Source organism: Rhinoraja longicauda, chromosome 6 (genome assembly GCF_053455715.1).
Source record: "Rhinoraja longicauda isolate Sanriku21f chromosome 6, sRhiLon1.1, whole genome shotgun sequence".
NCBI lineage: Eukaryota > Metazoa > Chordata > Chondrichthyes > Rajiformes > Arhynchobatidae > Rhinoraja > Rhinoraja longicauda.
Genome location: NC_135958.1, coordinates 41,934 through 64,799, shown reverse-complemented (window position 1 = coordinate 64,799; position 22,866 = coordinate 41,934). Strand labels below are relative to the sequence as shown.

General features: G+C 46.0%; 1 protein-coding gene across 3 annotated transcripts in view; it reads right to left on the bottom strand.

The window, feature by feature from the left end:
• Nucleotides 1-12,337, bottom strand: part of cpne2 (copine II) — a 178,337-nt gene extending 166,000 nt beyond the window's left edge. Inside the window, exon 1 of one of the 3 annotated variants that reach the window (XM_078400293.1) lies at nt 12,314-12,337. The gene's annotated coding sequence lies outside the window, so the exon portion shown is untranslated. Of the gene's footprint in view, nt 1-3,421; nt 3,569-4,270; nt 4,743-12,313 lie in introns of those variants that run through there. The other 2 variants (XM_078400290.1, XM_078400292.1) reach the window with 2 other exon arrangements.
• Between the last annotated feature and the right edge of the window lie 10,529 nt (nt 12,338-22,866).

The window sequence follows — 22,866 nt, the reverse complement described above, 5'->3', positions numbered from 1 at the left end:
CAGAACTGGACACCATACTCCAGACTCGGCCTCACCAATGCCCTGTACAATTTTAACATTACATCCCAACTTCTATACTCGATGCTCTGATTTATAAAGGCAAGCATACCAAATGCCTTCTTCACCACCCTATCCACATGAGATTCCACCTTCAGGGAACAATGCACAGTTATTCCCAGATCCCTCTGTTCCACTGCATTCCTCAATTCCCTACCATTTACCCTGTACGTCCTATTTTGATTTGTCCTACCAAAATGCAGCACCTCACACTTATCAGCATTAAACTCCATCTGCCATCTTTCAGCCCACCCTTCCAAAAGGCCCAAGTCTCTCTGTAGACTTTGAAACTCTACTTCATTACTAACTACACCACCCATCTTAATATCATCTGCATATTTACTAATCCAATTTGCCACACCATCATCCAGATCATTAATGTAAATGACAAACAACAGTGGACCCAACACAGATCCCTGGGGCACTCCACTAGACACTGGCCTCCAACCTGACATACAATTGTCAACCATTACCCTCTGGTATCTCCCATTCAGCCATTGTTGAATCCATCTTGCAACCTCACTATGAATACCCAACGATTTAACCTTCTTAATCAACCTTCCATGTGGAACCTTGTCAAATGCCTTACGAAGTCCATATAGACAACATCCATAGCCTTGCCCTTATCAATTTCCCTGGTAACCTCTTCAAAAAATTCAAGAAGATTAGTCAAACATGACCTTCCAGGCACAAATCCATGTTGACTATTTCTAATCAGGCCTTGTTTGTCCAAATAATTATATATATTGTCCCTAAGTATCTTTTCCATTAATTTTCCCACCACAGACGTCAAACTAATAGGTCTATAATTGCTAGGTTTACTTTTAGAACCTTTTTTAAACAAAGGCACAACATGCGCAATGCGCCAATCTTCCGGCACCATCCCCATTTCTAATGACGTTTGAAATATTTCCGTCATAGCCCCTGCTATTTCTGCACCAACTTCCCTCAATGTCCTAGGGAACATCCTATCAGGACCTGGAGACTTATCCACTTTTATATTTTTCAAAAGTGTCCGTACCTCCTCTTCTTTAATCCTCATAATTTCCATCACTACTCTACTTGTTTCGCTTACCTCACATAATTCAATATCCTTCTCCTCGGTGAATACCGAAGAAAAGAAATTGTTTAATATCTCCCCCATTTCTTCCGGCTCAGCACATAGCTGTCCACTCTGACTCTCTAATGGACCAATTTTATCCCTCACTATCCTTTTGCTATTGACATATCTGTAGAACCCCTTGGGGTTTACTTTTACATTACTTGCCAAAGCAGCCTCATATCTTTTTTTCGCTTTTCTAATTTCCTTCTTAAGATTCCTTTTACATTCTTTATATTCCTCAAGAACCTTATTTACTCCCTGCCGCTTATATTTATTGTATATCTCCCTCTTTTTCCGAACCAAGTGTCCAATTTCCCTGGAAAACCACAGCTCTTTCAAATTATTATTCTTTCCTTTCCACCGAACAGGGACATAAAGACTCTGTACTCTCAAAATTTCACCTTTAAATATCCTCCATTTCTCTATTATATCCTTTTCATAAAACAAAAAGTTCCATTTCACTCCTTTTAAATCCTTTCTCATCTCCTCAAAATTAGCCTTTCTCCAATCCAAAATCTCAACCCTTGGTCCAGATTTGACTTTCTCCATAATGATATTGAAACTAATGGCATTGTGATCACTGGACCCAAAGTGCTCCTCAACACATACCTCTGTCACCTGACCCGTCTCATTTCCTAACAGGAGGTCCAACACTGCCCCTTCTCTGGTAGGCACCTCTACGTATTGCTGCAAAAAACTATCCTGCACACATTTTACAAACTCCAAACCATCCAGCCCTTTAACAGAATGTGATTCCCAGTCTATATACGAAAAATTGAAATCACCCACAATCACTACTCTGTGCTTACTACTAATATCTGCTATCTCCTTACATATTTGCTCTTCCAATTCTCGTTCCCTATTTGGCGGTCTATAATACACCCCTATAAGTGTTGCTAAACCTTTCTCATTTCTGAGTTCCACCCAAACAGCCTCCCTAATCGAGCCTTCTAGTCTGTCCTGCCAAAGCACTGCTGTGATATCCTCCCTGACAAGCAATGCCACACCCCCACCTCTTGCCCCTCCGATTCTATCACATCTGAAACAATGAAATCCTGGAATATTTAATTGCCAATCGCAACCCTCCTGCAACCATGTTTCACTGATCGCCACAACATCATACTTCCAGATGTCAATCCAGGCTCTAAGCTCATCCACCTTTCTTACAATGCTCCTAGCATTAAAATATACACATTTAAGGGACCCATCATTTCTTATTCTCAGTTTATTTATTTTCCCTTCTTTCTCTCCTACATATTGGGTCTGAGTGTTTCCCTTTTCTGCCTCCTGCCTCACACACTGCCTATTAGCTATCTGTGTTTGAGTCCCTCCCCCCAACCGTACTAGTTTAAAGTCTCCACAATTACCTTAGCAAATCTCCCCGCCAGGATATTGGTTCCCCTCAGGTTCAGATGCAACCCGTCCTTTTTGTACAGGTCATACTTCCCCCAGAAGAGGTCCCAATGATCCAGAAACTTGAATCCCTGCTCCTTGCACCAGTTCCTCAGCCACGTATTTATCCTCCACCTCACTCCATTCCTATTCTCACTATCGCGTGGCACAGGCAGTAAGCCTGAGATTATTGCTTTGGAAGTCCTTTTTTTTTTAACTCTCTTCCTAGCCCCCTAAATTCTCCTCTCAGGACCTCTTCCCTTATCCTACCTATATTGCACCTGGAGTATTGTGGACAGTTTTGGTCACCTAATCTGAGGAAAGACATTCTAGCCTTAGAGGGAGTACAGAGAAGGTTCACCAGATTGATCCCTGGGATGGCAGGACTTTCATATGAAGAAAGACTGGATAGACTAGGCTTATACTCGCTGGAATTTAGAAGACTGAGGGGGGTTCTAATAGAAACATATAAAATTCTTACGGGGTTGGACAGGCTAGATGCGGGAAGATTGTTCCCGATGTTGGGGAAGTCCAGAACCAGGGGTCACAGCTTAAGGATAAGGGGGAAGTCTTTTAGGACCAAGATGAGAAAACATTTCTTCACACAGAGAGTGGTGAGTCTGTGGAATTCTCTGCCACAGAAGGTAGTTGAGGCCAGTTCATTGGCTATATTTAAGAGGGAGTTAGATGTGGCCCTTGTGGCTAAAGGGATCAGGGGGTATGGAGAGAAGGCAGGGACAGGCTACTGAGCTGGATGATCAGCCATGATCATATTGAATGGCCTACTCCTGCACCTATTTTCTATGTTTATATGTTCCCACCACTTTCTGCTTTTATTTCACATTACCTGCAGTTACACATTACCAATACCTGCAGTTTTATTCTGTTTTCTTTGTTTTCCAATTCCACGTGTTCAATTTGGAGTCCGTGCTGCCCTCTCTCCAAAACACCCGTGAAATTGAGGGCGTCGCCGTGGGAGATTAATGCGAGTGTGGGGCGGGTTTTGTGACCAAGTCGTTATCTCTAACGGTGAGATAGATATTAGTCAAGTTTGCAGTGACCGAGGTAAGGTGACGTCACACGAATAACTCGCATTTGAGGGATTCAACTCGTGCTGTTCTGAGATTCAATTTGCTGTCACGTTTTGTCAATCCAAGCGTTTTACAGATGGTGGTGGGTGAGATTAGTTACCCGGGCAGCATATCTCTCATATCCCTCTCCCCAGACACTCAGTCTGAAGAAGGGACCGACCCGAAACATCACCTATTCATTTTCTCCAGAGACGCTGCCTGTCCCACTGAATTACTCCAGCATTTTGTGTGTCTTTCCGGTTTAAACCATATCTGCAGTCCCTTCCTACTCGTGAAAGACGACGGGTTGGACGAACATTTTCGCGGGGGAAATATGTCAGTGAATCTTGCAGGTTGTTGCCCGTGTAAGGGGCAAGGCACATGCCTGGGGTTCGGTTAACTCCCTTACAATGGAGGCGATTACTCGCTTACAAACGGTGCACGATTTGTACACTTTTGACACGATAACTCGCTTACAAAGGTTCTGAGGGTCGTGGCCCGAACCCCATTCCTTCTCTCCAGAGATGCTGCATGTCCCGCTGAGTTACTCCAGCATTTTGTGTCTATCCTCGCTTACAATGTAAATAGTTGTTCTCACAAGAGATCTACATTAGTCAATGCAACACGATGGCACCGAGTCCACACTTACCTTCCGCGGCTCTGATTACTTCGTCGTTTCCTTTGAGCTGTTAAATCCTACCGGCCGGAAAGTTGACGGTTCCCAGTCGGCAACAAAGTTGAGCTAAAAGTTGAAGGTCTGACCCGAAACGTCACCTATTCTTTTTTGTCTCCAGAGATGCTGCCTGTCCCGCTGAGCTACTCCGGCTTTTGGCGTCTATCTTCGATTTAAACCAGCATCCGCAGTTCCTTCCTACATATGAAAGTTGAAGAACGAACACAGTCCACTGGCAGCTGGTAAAGCGGGTGGAATCCACGAGGAAAAGCAGGCACCGAATTTGAAATTGATTCGGGCGACTCCGACGCGCCGGTCACAGCTGAGATGTCACCGAACCAGCCAGCGACTGACCACCATTCCCTCCACTTACACTGCCAGCAAACCCCCGAGCATGTTTAGCCCAGTGACAATTGGGTCTCTCTCTCTCTCTCTCTCCCCTTCCCCTCACCCCCCCTCTCTCTCTCTCTCTCCCCCCTCCGCCTTGTTGGAGAGCAGAGGGTGTGCTGGACTCCAGTGGCACCCGAGAAGCAATCCCGCTCACCTGTGGCAACTACCGCTCATAGACAGAAAGTTCTGCTTGCCAGATACTAGCCCATTTACCGGTGACAGAGTAAAGACCCCGCACGGTCTCGCCGCTGCCGCCGGCGATTTTAGTCATTTCAATAAACACACCCACTACAACATTTTGTAACGCGCCTTTCCGCCTTTTTCTGTTAACCCTGGAATCGTTTATGGAATTCGCTGCCACAGACGGCAGTGGAGGCCAATTCACTGGATGTTTTCAAGAGAGGGTTAGATATAGCTCTTCGGGCTAAAGGAATCAAGGGGATATGGGGAGCAAGCAGGAATGGGGTACTGATTGTGGATGATCAGCCATGGTCATATTGAATACGTGCTGGCTCGAAGGGCCGAATGGCCTACACCTGTACTTATTTTTCTATGTTAACCCTCGATGTAAAATCAGTCCCGAACACATGTCGCAGTCAGTCTGAAGGGTCTCGACCCGGAACGTCACCCATTCCTTCTCTCCAGAGATGCTGCCTGTCCCGCTGAGTTACGATACGATACTAGAACTTTATTCATCCCGGAGTCTGCCAACAGTCTTAACACACAGGGTACACAAAAACTTGAAATTAAAAGTAAAAAACAGAAAAAGACAAGCGACGGTTGGCTGGCTGCCTGCCGTGAATGACTCCAGCATTCTGTGTCTGTCTTCGGTCTAAACCCGCATCGGCAGTTAGCGTTATGCGACTCGCCGATAAAATTGAATCATGCACAAGTTCAAAGGAACAAGACAAAACTGAGTTGTAATGTTATTCCATGTGTGTTCAATGGAACATAACGTGCCCGCCAGTTGCTATGATATCACAATTGTCTTCACTTATTTGAACCTCTGCATCAACACTGTCGACTGTGGGGCTGGGTTAAAATGGCTCTTACTTAATCCCACGGTTTCTCTCTGACGGAGGGGGAACACCGAGTCAAGGCTGGGAGATAGTTAAAATAGTGTGTGTGTACGCGCCTATGTGTGTCTAAACAGTTCCATTTAAATCTGAAACCTACGACTGCCAATGTTAGCGATTGGCAGATTGGGTATTGTAATATGAGCGTGTGAATGCACCGAACAAGCCTCTGGGTCTTTACTGACATTGGCAGAGGCAGGGGGCTGGGGAACGAGGTTACTGTTTCTCCTGGTCCCACGACAAGGAGTGCGGGTTGTTCCAGGGTTGTCGCCGTGTCAACATGGCTGTCAGAATCCGAGGATTCGCTGCCCGTTTCTACATTTGTACGCACATGGCTGCAGCCTTCGTGTGAACATAACGAAGGTTGGGGAATGTAGCGAGTGTTGGGGAATGTAGCGAGTGTTGGGGGGATGTAGCGAGTGTTGGGGGAAATGTAGCGAGTGTTGGGGGAATGTAGCGAGTGTTGGGGGAATGTAGCGAGTGTTGGGGGAATGTAGCGAGTGTTGGGGAATGTAGCGCGTGTTGGGGAATATAGCGAGTGTTGGGGGAATGTAGCGAGTGTTGGGGGATGTAGGAGTGTTGGGGGAAATGTAACGAGTGTTGGGGGGAATGTAGCGAGTGTTGGGGAAATGTAGCGAGTGTTGGGGAATGTAGCGAGTGTTGGGGAATGTAGCGAGTGTTGGGGGAAATGTAGCGAGTGTTGGGGGAATGTAGCGAGTGTTGGGGAATGTAGCGAGTGTTGGGGGAATGTAGCGAGTGTTGAGGAATGTAGCGAGTGTTGGGGGATGTAGCGAGTGTTGGGGGAAATGTAGCGAGTGTTGGGGGGAATTTAGCGAGTGTTGGGGAATGTAGCGAGTGTTGGGGGAATGTAGCGAGTGTTGGGGACTGTAGCGAGTGTTGGGGAATGTAGCGAGTGTTGGGGAAATGTAGCGAGTGTTGAGAATGTAGCGAGTGTTGGGGAATGTAGCGAGTGTTGGGGGAATGTAGCGAGTGTTGGGGGAAATGTAGCGAGTGTTGGGGGAAATGTAGCGAGTGTTGGGGAAATGTAGCGAGTGTTGGGGAATGTAGCGAGTGTTGGGAGAATGTAGCGAGTGTTGGGGAATGTAGCGAGTGTTGGGGAATGTAGCGAGTGGGGGGGAATGTAGCGAGTGCTGGGAGAATGTTATTGCTTTATAGTTCCAGTCATCGGTTACCCCAGAGTTTAGGCACCGGGAGGAGGGGGGGGGGGGGGGGGGTTGCGGGTTAAGTTAAGTTAAATATCCAAATTTGTTCTTTTTTTCTGTGACAATTCACCTGGCAAACGCTTCCCTTTTGTTTGCAAACGCATAATCTCACGAAAGAAAATAAGGCAAATAGGAATTAGGGAATTAACATTTTAATGATAAAAGGATGCATTGTACCACCATTGATCATAAATAACGAAAGCGAAATGGAATAGGAAGGGGCGCCCTCATCTGAATTAAATAAACCCATGGGAAACGATAGCTAACGATAGCAGGGGGGGATTTTATATGTAGAAACAGGCGGGGCACGGTTTCTGAAGAAGGGTCTCGACCCGAAACATCACCAATTCCCTCTCTCCTAGATGCTGCCTGACCTGCGGAGTTACTCCAGCATTTTGTGATACCTTCTATATGTAGAAACAAGTAACTGCACATGTTGGTTACGATACAAAAGGACACAAAGTGCTGGAGTAACTCAAGATAGACACAAAACGTTGGAGTAACTCAGCGGGTCCGGCAGCATCTCTGGAGAAAAGAACTTAGTGACGTTTCGGGTGGAGACCCTTCTTCAGACGGAGAGTCAGGGGAAAGGGGAACGAGAGAAATTGACGTTGATGTGGAGAGATATAGACAAATAAATTAAAGATATGCAAAAAGAACGATGATAAAGGAAACGGGCCATTGTTAAAACACACGTGGTTGTGGTGGCGAGTTTGGGTTAAAACGGTTTAGAGTGGAGTAACTCAGCTGGTCAGGGGACATCTCTGAGCAGTGGTCTTCCTGCGTTTGAGGCAGCAGAAGTTATGATTCTGCTTCTGCTGTCTCTGTTTGTTGTTGTTCGCCTGACTGAGGCCAGTTGACAGGGCTCACCACGGGGAGATCGACAACATGAGCCCCTATGGACAGGTGACTTTTCGGGTTGATAGCCTTCTTCAGATTAACTTGCAAGGAACTAACAAGGGAGGAGGATATAGAGTCATACAGCATGGAAACACCCCATCGGACCAACATGTTACATCTCCACTAGTCCCACCTGCCTTCGTTTGGCCCATATCCATTTAAACCTGCCCTATCCATTTACTGTCTAAATGTTTCTTAAACGCTGCAATTGTACCAGCAAACATTGCAGGGGATCAAAAGGATAAAGCCAAGAGAGAGATGCAGGAGAAGCAGTAAAGGCTTCCCTGGGAAGAGGCATTATTTGTGTATTCAAAATGTATTCCATTCCCAATGCAAGGTTTCAATCCAAAACGTCGACCATCTCTTTATCTCCATTGATGCTGTTTGAACCGCTGGAGTCTTCCATCCACTGTACCAGTAAGTTAAACACCACATCACCAAACCAATTGTCCTCTCTCAGGGACATGCATTTATCTCGCTATTTTCACACTTGAAATATCCTTGCCGTTATCCTGTCTACCCAGGATGCCATTCCTCAGGGTGAGATGTCCAATCTAAAGTTGGACCCTCAACTGCATGAGGTCCACCTGCATGTAGATATATCTGTAGCCTCCTCCACCTGTACACTGCACTGTACTGCAATATTAAGGCAGAGCAAAACCATCAGAAGACAAACACTAAGAGAAGCCCAAGGGGGATCAGTTACACACATGGTAGACACAAAATGCTGGAGTAACTCAGCGGGTCAGGCAGCATCTCTGCAGAGAAGGAATAGGTGACATTTCAGGTCAAGACCCTTCTTCAGATAATTAAATGTCTTTTATGTTCATAGTTTATGTAAAGGATTGTGGAATATTGTTGTGGGTTGTCCTTTCATCATTCACTGCGGGCAAGAGCATGCCTAGATGAAGACAAAGGGAAGATAAAATGGAAACTGCGGTGGAATGGATATTTGGAAATGTGTCACATAAACTAGAGTCTCGTCATTTGGCCATGAAATGGGTGTCGAGGTTTATGGGGAAAAGGCAGGAAAATGGGATGTGGAGGCAGAGAGCAGCCCTGATGAATGGTGGAGTGGACTTGATGGGCCAAATTCTACCCCTATAACTTGTGAACCTGTGAAAACCCTAGCCAAAAGCAGTCTCACCAGCTCGCCTTCCTCTTCCTTCTGTGTAGAAGGGAACTGCAGATGCTGGTATATACTGAAGATAGACACAAAGTGCTGGAGCAACTCAGCGGATCAGGCAGCATCTCTGGAGAAAAAGGATGGGTGATGTTTCGGGTCGGAACCCTTCTTCAGACTGGGTTACTCCAGCACTTTGTGCCTATCTTCCTCTTCTTTCCCCTCTGCCTGTTCCTCAGCTTGGTGTTGCTGCCCAGCTGCTGCCTACTTGATTGCCTGGTTGTGAAGCATGGAACAGATCGCCACAAATCTGTTGACATGCTTTGCCTTATATCGAAAAATTCACTCAGCTTTGGAAATATGGTCTTTCAATATGCTCATTGTTTCCCAGTGTGCTAAGGAGTTGCATGTATTTAATGCTGGTGTTTCTCAGACTGAATCAGAGGAAAAAATGGAATGTTGAAAAGGTAAAATAGTGAGACACAACCAGGATACTAGATAGAGACCATCACAGCGAATGCGGACAACTGCACAGTCGGAGTGAAAGCCCTTGTGTTTGTGGAACACCACTTCTGAAGAAGGTTCTCGACCTGAAACGTCACCCATTCCTTCTCTCCTGAGATGCTGCCTGACCCACTGAGTTACTCCAGCATTTTGTGAATAAACCACTTCATTCAAATGTCATTCCCTCAGTGACAGTGTACCTAATGGCATCCTGCATCAGAGTGTCACAGTGGTGCGCGGTAGAGTTGCTGCCTTGCCTTACAGCACCAGAGTCCCGGGTTTGATCATGTACGGGTGCTATCTGTATAGAGTTTGAACATTCTCCCTAAGACTCTGCGGGTTTTCTCCGGGTGAATCAGTTTCTTCCCCCACTCCTTGTTGTCCCTAGTGTGCAAGGGAGATTGTTTGTATCCTCCTCAGTGAAGACAGATCCAAAGTACCGGTTCAACTCTTCTGCCATTTCCTTGTTCCCCATAATAAATTCCCCTGCTTCTGTCTTCAAGGGACCCACATTTGCCTTGACTATTTTTTTCCTCTTCACATACCTAAAAAAGCTTTTACTATCCTCCTTTATATTATTGGCTAGTTTACCCTCGTACCTCATCTTTTCTCCCCGTATTGCCTTTTTAGTTATCTTCTGTTGCTCTTTAAAAGAGTCCCAACCCCTCTGGCTTCCCACTCTTCTTTGCTATGTTATACTTCTTCCCTTTTATGTTTATGTTGTCCTTGACTTCCCTTGTCAGCCACGGGTGCCTCTTACTCCCCTTAGAATCTTTCCTCCTCTTTGGGATAAATTGATCCTGCAACTTCTGCATTATTCCCAGGAATACCTGCCATTGCTGTTCCACAGTCTTCCCTGCTAGGGCCTCCTTCCAGTCAATTTTGGCCAACTCCTGCCTCATGACTTTATAATCCCCTTTGCTATACTGTAATACCGACACCTCTGATTTTCCTTTCTCCCTCTCCATTTGTAGAGTAAAACTTATCATATTGTGTGGGTTCGCATACGATGAGCACTGGGCCTGTACTGCTGGAGAATAGAAGGTTCAGGGGGGACCTCATTGAAACTTATAGAATAATGACAGGCATTATGAGTGGATGTGGAGAGAATGTTTCCACTGGTTGGAGAGTCTAGGAACATAGGTCATAACCTCAGAATTAAAGAGCACACCTTTAGAAAGGAGGTGAGGAGGAACATCTTTAGTCACAGGGTTGTTAATCTGTGGAACTCATTGCCACAGAGGGCTGTTCAGGCCAAGTCAGTGGATCTTTTTAAGGCAGAGGTAGAAAAATTATTGATTAGAATGGGTGTCAAGGATTATGGGGAGAAGGAAAATGGGATTAGGAGGAAGAGATCAGCCATGATTGAATGGCGGAGTAGACTCGATGGGCCAAATGGCCTAATTCTACTCCTGCAACCTGTGAACTAGTGACAGTGCTAGCCTACGTGCGATCCCTGGTTGGCACGGACTTGGAGGGCTGGAGAGTCTGGTTCTGCACCGTATCTAAAGTCTAAAGTACATTCCTTGTGAATCTGGGGATGATTGGGTTAAGGTATAAGGAGCGTTTGATGGCTCTGGCCCTGTGATCGCTGACAATGAGGAGGGGTCTCATTGAAACCTACTGAATAATGAAAGGTATGGATAATGTGGACGTGGAGAGGATGTTTCCAGTAATGGGAGAGTCTAGGACCAGAGGACATAGCCTCAGAATAAAAGGATGTACGTTTAGAATGGACATGAGGAAGAATTCCTTTAGTCAGAGGTGGTGAATTTGTGGATTTCATTTCCACAGATGACTGTGGAGGCTAAATCATTGGGTATTTTCAAAGTGGAGATTGTTAGGTTCTTGATTAGTAAGGGTGTTAAAGGTTATGGGGAGGAGGCAGGAGAATGGGGTTGAGAGGGAAAAATAGATCAGCTATGATCAGATAGTGGTGCAGACTCGATGGGCCGAATGGCCGGTTCTGCTCCTATGTCTTATTATCTTATAAAGCTCTATGAAGCTACCTGCTTTCCGCCTACGGTAAAGGTGATGAAGTTTACTCCAGCCTGGATAGGCTGTGGGGGAACTATCCAATACACATCTGAACAAAGAGCATTTGTGGCCCTATCTAATGATTGCTGCAAACTAAGAAAAATTGCAATTATTTTCCACTGAAGACCTGAGGCAGTGTAGTTGTACCCTGCTGGGCAGCTGCAGCATAACACAGATCCATTACTATACCTCTTTAATCTAAATGATGTAGAAGTGCAATGATCAGCACATAATGCAACATATATCAATAATACAATAAATAAATAATCAGTAATACTAGGTAAGCAGACCTTAATAGTGCAAAACCAAAGTATAGAGTGCAATTAAAACAAAGTCCCTAGCAGTTTGATGTTGGTTTCTTCCAGAGAAAGACACAAAATGCTAGAGTAACTCAGTGGATGAGGCAGCATCTCTGGAGAAAATGGATAGGTGACCTTTCGGGTCCGGACCAACCTTTAGACTCAACCATCCATTTTCCCCATATATACAGCCTGAGCCGCTGAGTTACTCCAACATTTTGTGTTTATCTGAAATTCTGAACATTGACGTGGGAAGAATAGACAGATGAAATGATTGAAGGATATGCTCATAGCTTCTTCGAATAAATGCAACATCCTCACTGACTCCTGTAAATCTATCTGTGATCACTCAAAGTGGAGAAGGAGCATTCAAGTTGCTACTGAGAACCTTGAGGCTGTACAACTGGCTTAAGGAATGCACCACCTCACAAACTACCCACTTTTCCCCCACATTGGTTTCCCCCTACCTTATCTGTGGAAAAGTCTGTGTTTCTCATAGGTGCCCTCGTTAGCCACCTCCAAACACGGCAAACCCATTGTGGAAGGAAGACATCTTCCATCTTGAGGACCTACCAGAGAAGAACAAGAAGATTACACAGTCTGGGATTACTCTGGGTACTCTGAGTACACTCTGGCATAACTCCTTAACCCTTGCTTCACCCGATTTAATTGCAAAGTTATTATTTTGGGCGTCTATAGCTGGTTTACTTATCATGAAACAGCTCAGAGCAAAAGCCTGTTACAAGGGAGTGGAGGCAGGACATTAGGAGGAGGAGATGAGGGAAGTAGTCTGGGGAGGAGAGCAGAGGAGTATGTGGTGAGTAGAGTCAAGGAGAGAAGAGGGGAGAGGAGGCGATGGTGAGGAAAGGAGGGGAAAAGCAGAGAGGAGGTGATTATATAATGAAAATCGAGCTTGATCTGAAAACTGAATCAGTGTGTATAAAATAGCAAAACTAGGACGCACAGTGTAATTATTGTACAATCATTTCTGAACCATGTAGCATTTGCATTTTTAATTATTGTTGTGATGAATCATCCTATTGTTGTTTTGACCTATGTAAGCAGTAGAATATGTGTGAATATGGCACAAAACCTTTGAATAAACACAGTCAAACAATGAGTCCCACACAATTAGGTTTCAATCCCACTGCACTCAGAGTTCCTCAAGCACCCTGTGTAATTTATTTTCCTCCATGGTTATTTGCTTCCTGTGAATCATTTTCACCACATAACCACTTGTCAAAATGAAAAAAACATATCTTTGGTGCTCTCTAGTATTCCTTCCAAATGCCTGCCCCAATCCCAAAGGAACAGACCAATTCCCACTCCACAGTGTAACAACTAATATATGACTAACATAATGAGCCAACTATTGCTCATTACATTTGTGTAATATCCCTTTATTGGCTGAGTTACTGAAATAGCGGGCGTAGAGAAGTGACAGAGTTCTGCTCTAAAGTCTTGAAGATTGAAATAGAGCTTAATGTGATACATAGACAATAGACAATAGGTGCAGGAGTAGGCCATTCAGCTCTTCGAGCCAGCACCGCCATTCAATGCGATCATGGCTGATCACTCTCAATCAGTACCCCGTTCCTGCCTTCTCCCCATACCCCCTCACTCCGCTATCCTTAAGAGCTCTATCCAGCTCTCTCTTGAAAGCATCCAACGAACTGGCCTCCACTGCCTTCTGAGGCAGAGAATTCCACACTTTCACCACCCTCTGACTGAAAAAGTTCTTCCTCATCTCCGTTCTAAATGGCCTACCCCTTATTCTTAAACTGTGGCCCCTTGTTCTGGACTCCCCCAACATTGGGAACATGTTATCTGCCTCTAATGTGTCCAATCCCCTAATTATCTTATATGTTTCAATAAGATCCCCCCTCATCCTTCTAAATTCCAGTGTATACAAGCCCAATCGCTCCAGCCTTTCAACATGCGACAATCCCGACATTCCGGGAATTAACCTAGTGAACCTACGCTGCACGCCCTCCATAGCAAGAATATCCTTCCTCAAATTTGGAGACCAAAACTGCACACAGTACTCCAGGTGCGGTCTCACCAGGGCCCGGTACAACTGTAGAAGGACCTCTTTGCTCCTATACTCAACTCCTCTTGTTACGAAGGCCAACATTCCATTGGCTTTCTTCACTGCCTGCTGTACCTGCATGCTTCCTTTCATTGACTGATGCACTAGGACACCCAGATCTCGTTGAACTCCCCCTCCTCCTAACTTGACACCATTCAGATAATAATCTGCCTTTCTATTCTTGCTTCCAAAGTGAATAACCTCACACTTATCTACATTAAACTGCATCTGCCATGTATCCGCCCATTCACACAACCTGTCCAAGTCACCCTGCAGCCTTATTGCATCTTCCTCACAATTCACACTACTCCCCAACTTAGTATCATCTGCAAATTTGCTAATGGTACTTTTAATCCCTTCGTCTAAGTCATTAATGTATATCGTAAATAGCTGGGGTCCCAGCACCGAACCTTGCGGTACCCCACTGGTCACTGCCTGCCATTCCGAAAGGGACCCATTTATCCCCACTCTTTGCTTTCTGTCTGTCAACCAATTTTCTATCCATGTCAGTACCCTACCCCCAATACCATGTGCCCTAATTTTGCCCACTAATCTCCTATGTGGGACCTTGTCGAAGGCTTTCTGAAAGTCGAGGTACACCACATCCACTGACTCTCCCTTGTCAATTTTCCTAGTTACATCCTCAAAAAATTCCAGTAGATTTGTCAAGCATGATTTCCCCTTCGTAAATCCATGCTGACTCGGAATGATCCCGTTACTGCTATCCAAATGCTCAGCAATTTCGTCTTTTATAATTGACTCCAGCATCTTCCCCACCACTGATGTCAGACTAACTGGTCTATAATTACCCGTTTTCTCTCTCCCTCCTTTCTTAAAAAGTGGGATAACATTTGCTATCCTCCAATCCACAGGAACTGATCCTGAATCTATAGAACATTGAAAAATGATCTCCAATGCTTCCACTATTTCTAGAGCCACCTCCTTAAGTACTCTGGGATGCAGACCATCAGGCCCTGGGGATTTATCAGCCTTCAGTCCCATCAGTCTACCCAAAACCATTTCCTGCCTAATGTGGATTTCCTTCAGTTCCTCCATCACCCTAGGTTCTCCGGCCCCTAGAACATTTGGGAGATTGTGTGTATCTTCCTCAGTGAAGACAGATCCAAAGTAACGGTTTAACTCGTCTGCCATTTCTTTGTTCCCCATAATAAATTCCCCTGCTTCTGTCTTCAAGGGACCCACATTTGCCTTGACTATTTTTTTCCTCTTCACGTACCTAAAAAAACTTTTGCTATCCTCCTTTATATTATTGGCTAGTTTACCATCGTACCTCATCTTTTCTCCCCGTATTGCCTTTTTAGTTAACTTTTGTTGCTCTTTAAAAGAGTCCCAATCCTCTGTCTTCCCACTCTTCTTTGCTATGTTATACTTCCTCTCCTTAATTTTTATGCTGTCCCTGACTTCCCTCGTCAGCCACAGGTGTCTCTTACTCCCCTTAGAGTCTTTCCACCTCTTTGGAATAAATTGATCCTGCAACCTCTGCATTATTCCCAGGAATACCTGCCATTGCTGTTCTACCGTCTTCCCTGCTAGGGCCTCCTTCCAATCAATTTTGGCCAGCTCCTGCCTCATGCCTCTGTAATCCCCTTTGCTATACTGTAATACCGACACTTCCGATTTTCCCTTCTGCCTTTCCATTTGCAGAGTAAAACTTATCATGTTGTGATCACTGCCTCCTAATGGCTCTTTTACCTCTAGTCCCCTTATCAGATCAGGATCATTACACAACACTAAATCCAGAATTGCCTTCTCCCTGGTAGGCTCCAGTACAAGCTGTTCTAAGAATCCATCTCGAAGGCACTCTACAAACTCTCTTTCCTGGGGTCCATTTCCAACCTGATTTTCCCAGTCTACCTGCATGTTGAAATCTCCCATAACCACCGTAGATACATAGGTTCATACATGTTGGGATTTTGGTTTAAGGTGAAGGGGAAAAGATTTAATAGGAATCTGAGGGGTAACTTTTTCACAAAAAGTGTGGTGGGTGTATGGAACAAGCTGCCAGAGGAGGTAGTTGAGGCAGGGACTATCGCAACATTTAAGAAACAGTTAGACTGGTACATGGATAGGACAGATTTGGAGGTATATGGGCCAAACGCAGGCAGCAGGGACGAGTGTGGCTGGCCGATGTGGGCAAGTTGGGCCAAAGGGCATGTTTTCACGCTGTATGAGTTTATAACTCCACGACTCTGTGATATGGTTCCTGCTGGCAGGGAAAGATCAAAATTGGGTTCATAAAATTAAATATCGCTAATTAATCAATTGGGAAATTTTGGAGAAGCTGAAGATGGGATGAGGTTTGTATGCAATATAAACACAAAGGAAGGTCTCCCTATGTACAAAATGGATAAACAGTCCTTCAGGATTCAAACTGTACATGTGGTCCCCATTATCAAGTTTGCATGTGCAGTTCCATGTTGTCAAGCTTGCAAGCATTGATCCCAATGTTAAGACAAGCTCATCAATGTCGAGACAGGGATATCCCGATGCCAAGACTGCATGCACAATCCTGCAGCATTGAGACTGCATGTTCAACCCCTGGTGTCGAGACTGAGTGTGTTGTTTCCCGACAATGAGTCTGCCTACAATGTCAGGTCATCCCCACTAGGCTGTTCCAGCACTTTGTGTTCTACACAAGATTGTAGCTTCTGCGATTCCTTGAGCCCGGAATACATGTAAAGTCTAGATTTGCAAACCCTGATACCGGCTACGGTCACAGACTGCCCCCACAACCCGCATGCCACATAAAATACCTCAAGTAGCCACCAACAATAATTGTAATAAATTGTTCCAAATTAAACTATGGAGAGGGAATTACTTTGGGAGGAACATCATAGGATCGGTGGATCAAACCCATGGTTCACCAGTGGATCAACAGTGGATCACCAGGGGATCACCAATGGATCACCAGGGGATCACCAGTGGATTAAACCCATGGTTCACCAGTAAGCAAAAATGCTTTTATTTGAAACAAAACAAATTTTAAGTCATACTCAAAATTATTACTTTTGAGGAGAGATTTTGTGATGGTAAGCCTTCTGGGCAATACCTCCATTGTTAGTTAGACACGAGTGGGTTGTGGTGAGCCTGTTGATCTGCAACAGTCCACTCACTGAAGTGATTCCCACTGTGATAGGTGGGGAGTTCTTGGACGGTGACCCCCGTGAATGAAGGACCAACAAAATAGTTCCAGACGCTGGATGTTGTGTGACCTTTTCCCTCTCCCCTGACTCACAGTCTGACGAAGGGTCTCGATCCAAAATGTCACCATTTCTTCAGAGATGCTGCCTGACCCGCTGAGTTATTCCAACATTTTGTTTCCGATGTGCTTCTTTCATTCTATTTTCATTTCATATAGTGATATTAGTGGCACTCTGATATATAATACATATGTATATATATATATATATGGAAATATATTTCTAACATATTTCCTTGTTTTGCCTGAGGGATCAGTTAGGCTGGTGCCAAACTGTAACGGCTCTGCTGATCCTTTGGATCGATCAGTGACGTGGAGAGGGGGGACGTGCTGCACGGGCAACAGCCTGTCCTTCATATGACATCGCCCAGGCTTGCATCCGACCCACAAATCACTGCAAACCTACACTTACAACCTGGAGAGGACACTCCAGCCTCGCCTGCGAAGTCGACACAACACGGGGAGCAACAGTTACCGGTTATAAGTCACTGCTAGATTGGCGTAAAGCCAGGCGCCAGGGGTTGCTCCCGACGGTGGGATGAGTTAGATGGAGAGCCGTCAGTAGAAGAGCTCAGCAAGGCCATTGACAGCCTGGCCTCAGGCAAGGCCCCAGGCAGCGATGGGATTCCCCCTGACCCGATCAAGCATTGCAAGACTACCTTTGCATGAAGTCCTCTGCCAGTGCTGGCAAAAAGGAGCTGTACCGCAGGACATGAGGGATGCCACGATCATTACCCTCTACAAGAACAAGGGCGAGAGAAGTGACTGCAACAACTACAGAGGCATCTCCCTCCTCCACATCATCGGCAAGGTCTTTGCTCGGGTCATCTTGATCCACCTGCAGAAGCTGGCAGAACGTGTCTACCCAGAGTCACAGTGCGGTTTCTGAGCTGGAAGATCAACAGTAGACATGGTCTTCTCCCTTCGCAAGCTCCAGGAGAAGTGTAGAGAACAGCAGATGCCCTGTATATTTTGCTTTCATTAACCTCACCAAGGTGTTTGACTTTGTCAGCAGAGATGGCCTATTCAAGGCTCTCACAAAGATCGGCTGCCCACCAAAACTGCAGAGCATGATAGAATCCTTCCACATCAACACGAAGGGGGCAGTGCAGATCAATGGCAGTTTCTCGGAGCCCCTCGACATCCGCAGTGGCGTCAAACAAGGCTGAGTTCTCGCTCCCACTCTTTGGGATTTTCTTTGCTCTGCTCCTGAAACATGCCTTCGGCACCGCAACAGAGGGGATCTACCTGCGTACTTGATCAGATGGCAAGCTCTTCAACCTCACCCGCCTCCGAGCCAAGACAAAAGTACATGATGCTCTCATCAGAGACATGTTGTTCGCTGATGACGCTGCAGTTGTGTCCCACACCCAGCAGGAACTACAGTCACTGATGGACCGCTTCTATCGGGCTTGCAAGGACTTTGGGCTGACCATCAGCCTGAAGAAGATGAACGTCCTGGGACAGGATACAGAGGCACTGCCTGTCATCACCATCGACGACTACGAACTCGATGGCATCCATCAGTTCACGTAGCTCGGCTCCACCATCACCGACAACCTCTCCTTGGACACAGAGATTGACAAGAGGATCGGGAAGGCAGCTACAACTCTCGCTCGCCTCACAACTCCAGTGTGGACCAATCCAAAGTTGACAGTGAAGACAAAGATAGCAGTCTACAATGCCTGTGTCAACAGCACACTGCTGTACTGCAGTGAGGCATGGACTACATATGCCAGACTGGAGAGAAGACTCAACACCTTCCACCTTAGAAGCATCCGCCGTATCCTGGGTATATCCTGGCAAGACAGAGTGTCCAACGCCGAGATTCTGTCTCGCGCTGGCCTTCCCAGTATGTACACTCTACTCAGGTAGCGCAGGCTGCGGTGGCTGGGCCATGTCCACCGCATGGAGGATGGCCGTATTCCAACAGACATCCTCTATGGAGAGCTGACATCTGGGAGGAGAACCATCGGCCGCCCCCAGCTACGTTACAAGGATGTCTGCAAGAGAGATTTGAAGGCGCTCGACATCGATGTGGAGTCCTGGGAGAGCCTTGCAGTTGACCGTACGAGGTGGAGAGGTACCCTGAACCAACATCTCAAAACGGGCGAAGAGAAACTGATGAACGCAGCGGCAGACAAGCGAGCACGCAGAAAGGAGCGCAGCAACTTCAACAGACGAGAGACCACACTCAAATGTGACCTTTGCGACAGAGACTGTCACTCCCGCATTGGTCTCTTCAGCCACAAGCGACTCTGCTCTAGCCGAGGTGTGGAGCAAGCAGCCAACTAGGATGCATCACCCATGGTCAGCCATGACCGAGGGGGCCTAAGAAGAAGAAGTAGGATCAGATTTCTGGAACTCTCTACCTAACAGCACCAACACACTGCCATCTTTGATGGATAGCGTGGAGGGTAATATATTCTGACTGTGCAAACAACTTCCACATCCCATGAACTAATAAATAAATGCCCTTTTGCAATTTTGTTTTAATCTTTTGGCCCTCAACCATGAATGACCTCCAGTTGTCTACTCGGCCAGTAGTCCTAGTGGGTGTAGGATAGTGTTAATGTACGGGGATCGCTGGGCGGCACGGACTTGGAGGGCCGAAAAGGCCTGTTTCCGGCTGTATATATATGATATGATATGATGATATGCCAAGTACTAATAGCTGACAAACGCTGCAAAGTTATTCTTGCTTGAGTCAATGACATGGTTCTAGATGGAAGACACCAGTCAATGTATTTAAGTGCCCGATACATCTCAAGACAACTGGGTAGATTTTTACCTATAATTGAGTAACAGGTCTAATATTTCCCATCTGGAATCTTCCACCAGCAATAATGAAACTCAAGAAGCAAACAAAATTGTCCAGCAATCTAGCTATCAAAAATGTGCAGGAATGAACTACAAATGCTGGTTTAAACTATAGACAAAATGTTGGAATAACTCAGCGGGATAGGCAGCATCTCTGGATAGAAGGAATGGGTGGTGTTTCAGGTCGAGATCGTGTCTGAAGAAGGGTCTCGGTCCAAAACGTCACCCAATCCTTCTATCCAGAGACGCTGTCTATCCCGTTGAGTTACTCCAGCATTTTGTGTCTGACTTTAGCTATCAAAAATGGTTAGAATTGGATAAGGAGATGAAAAATGAAAACATATATATTAAAAGACCTCACAAGGGAAATAGCTAAAGTCCATTTCCAAGTCCATTTCCTAATGCAAAAAAAATTAATCATTTTACATTTTTGTAAAGATTATATTCATGTTTCACACAATTTTGCTTTATTTAAGAATGCACTTTTTCTTCAAGGGAAGCATTCTTGACAGCTCCAAAAATAAAATTCTGACATTGCACCAAAGAACTATGTCAATGTGAGTTAATGATATAGATGGAATAAAGAACACTGATGATATCATAACATTACTCTATTCCTCTCTCTGTGGACAACATATTATTACTTTCCCAGGACATAACAGGGAAGACATTGTCGAGGAGAAGAAGCCTTATAGTTGATAGGGCATTAAATTAAAATCTCACATTATATTAAAACATATATTTAAACCTCACAGGGTAAGTAAAAGATGACAGTTCTTTTTATCCTCCTCCAATTCTTTGTCAATGATAAGCAAGGTGCAAATTTATGTTCTCTCATTTTGCATTTTGGGATAAAGACAAAATCCATCATTTATTATTAAGGGAAGTCAGGCTTTGTACATACATTTAGTGTTTCTGAATGATCTCTTAAATGATAGTCGAGGGAATTGACATCTGCAGCACATGCAAACACTTCTATTCCAGCTTTAAGATTAATAAAGTTTTTCTTAAATTTAAGATATTTATAACATATTTTCCAACATGGATTGCTATGTAAATATTAAGTATGTGCAAAAATGGCTTGTTGCAATATAGTGACATGCTGGAATATTGTGATAAACAAAAGATATAAGCTGTAGCGACCATAGGGATTGGTCCTGAGAGTCGAACCCTCGGAGTGGCCAGCAAGGTCACGTGGTGGTTTTGGCGCCCAAAACCAGTCAGTGGGAAGAGAACTTCGATGTGAACAGTTTGAGTTAATGGTTGTCTGTAATCTCGTTTGTTATCCTTTGTAATTGAATATTGCTACCGCAATAAACTTCTTTAACAAAGTACAAGCCTCCAGACTCGCCATATTGGTGACCCCGACGTGATCTAGCCGATCATCTACCATGCAGGGACAAGACGCCTCTGCTTCGGTTCTAACGCCCGGCGTACCGCAGCTAAACGCAGTCAGCGTTCATCTTCCTCCGTTTTGGGCGCATCAGCCACACCTTTGGTTTGCCCATGCTGAAGCGCAGTTCCACCTGAGAAACATCTCGGTGGATGAGACAAAGTATTATTACCTGGTCAGTGCCCTACCGCCGGAGATGTCCGCGCGGGTGATGCAGTTCATCACCTCCCCTCCGGCAGAAGGCAAGTACGAGGTGCTGAAGGTACTCATGCTCCGAACCTTCGGATTCAGTAGGCATGAACAAGCTGAGAAGCTTATGCACCTACCGGATCTCGGAGATCGGCTGCCGTCCGCCCTCATGGCCGAAATGTTGGCGCTGGCAGGTGAGCACAAGGATTGCCTTATGTTCGAGCAGGCATTCCGAGAGCAACTTCCAGAAGATGTTAGGCTTATGCTCACGGATTGTTCTTTTAAGGACCCCGTGGCATACGCGGAGAAAGTTGATGCGCTCATGGCGTCTAAATCGAAAAAACACAATTTGATCAACAGGGTCTCGGCTCCATCGGGCAGCCCGCAGCGGCACCAAGATGGCGCCGCGACTCCCGCCATTTTTCCGAAACCCCGCCGAAAAGATCCGCACAAGCGCGGCTGGTGTTATTATCATCTGAGATGGGGTGGAGAAGCCCGCAACTGCCACTCACCTTGCACTTTCTCGGGAAATGCCTCGGCCGATCGTACATAGAGGCAGTTGCGATTGGCCAGAACCGACGCCTCTACGTCAGAGATCGATTCACAGACACAGAGTTCTTGGTCGACACGGGAGCTATAGTCAGCATCGTACCGCCGACTGACCTCGAAACCCGATCGGGTAAGAGAGGGCCTACCCTCATCGCGGTTAACGGTAGCCCCATCCGCACGTATGGTACACGGGCAATGTCTCTGTCTTTAGGCACCCGCATGTACGAATGGTCATTTATCGTCGCAGAAGTCGGTCAAGCGATCCTGGCCGCAGATTTCCTCTGGACCTTTTCGCTAGTAGCCGATGTCCGAGGTAAAGGCCTTCGTCCCTCCGCTAGCAGCGATGAGCCCGCTGCTCCACCGCCTGCCACCCCGCCCAGCCCGACTGTCCAGGCCGTCGTCGCGGCCTCTGACCCGTATGCTGCGGTCCTGGCTGAGTTTCCGGAGCTGCTCGTTCAGCGTTTCAACGCCCCTTCTGCAAAGCACGGCGTTGTCCATTACATTTCCACCGAGGGGCCCCCCGTTTTCGCTCGGGCCCGGAGGTTGCTGCCGGACAAACTGATGGTGGCGCGTGAAGAATTTCAGAAGATGGAACAAATGGGCATTGTCCGTCGGTCCGACAGCCCGTGGGCCTCCGTTGCATATGGTCTCCAAAGCATCTGGGAGTTGGAGACCATGTGGAAATTACCGGCGCCTTAACGCCGTCACCACGGCAGACCACTACCCCATACCGCACATCCAGGACTTCTCGTCTAGACTG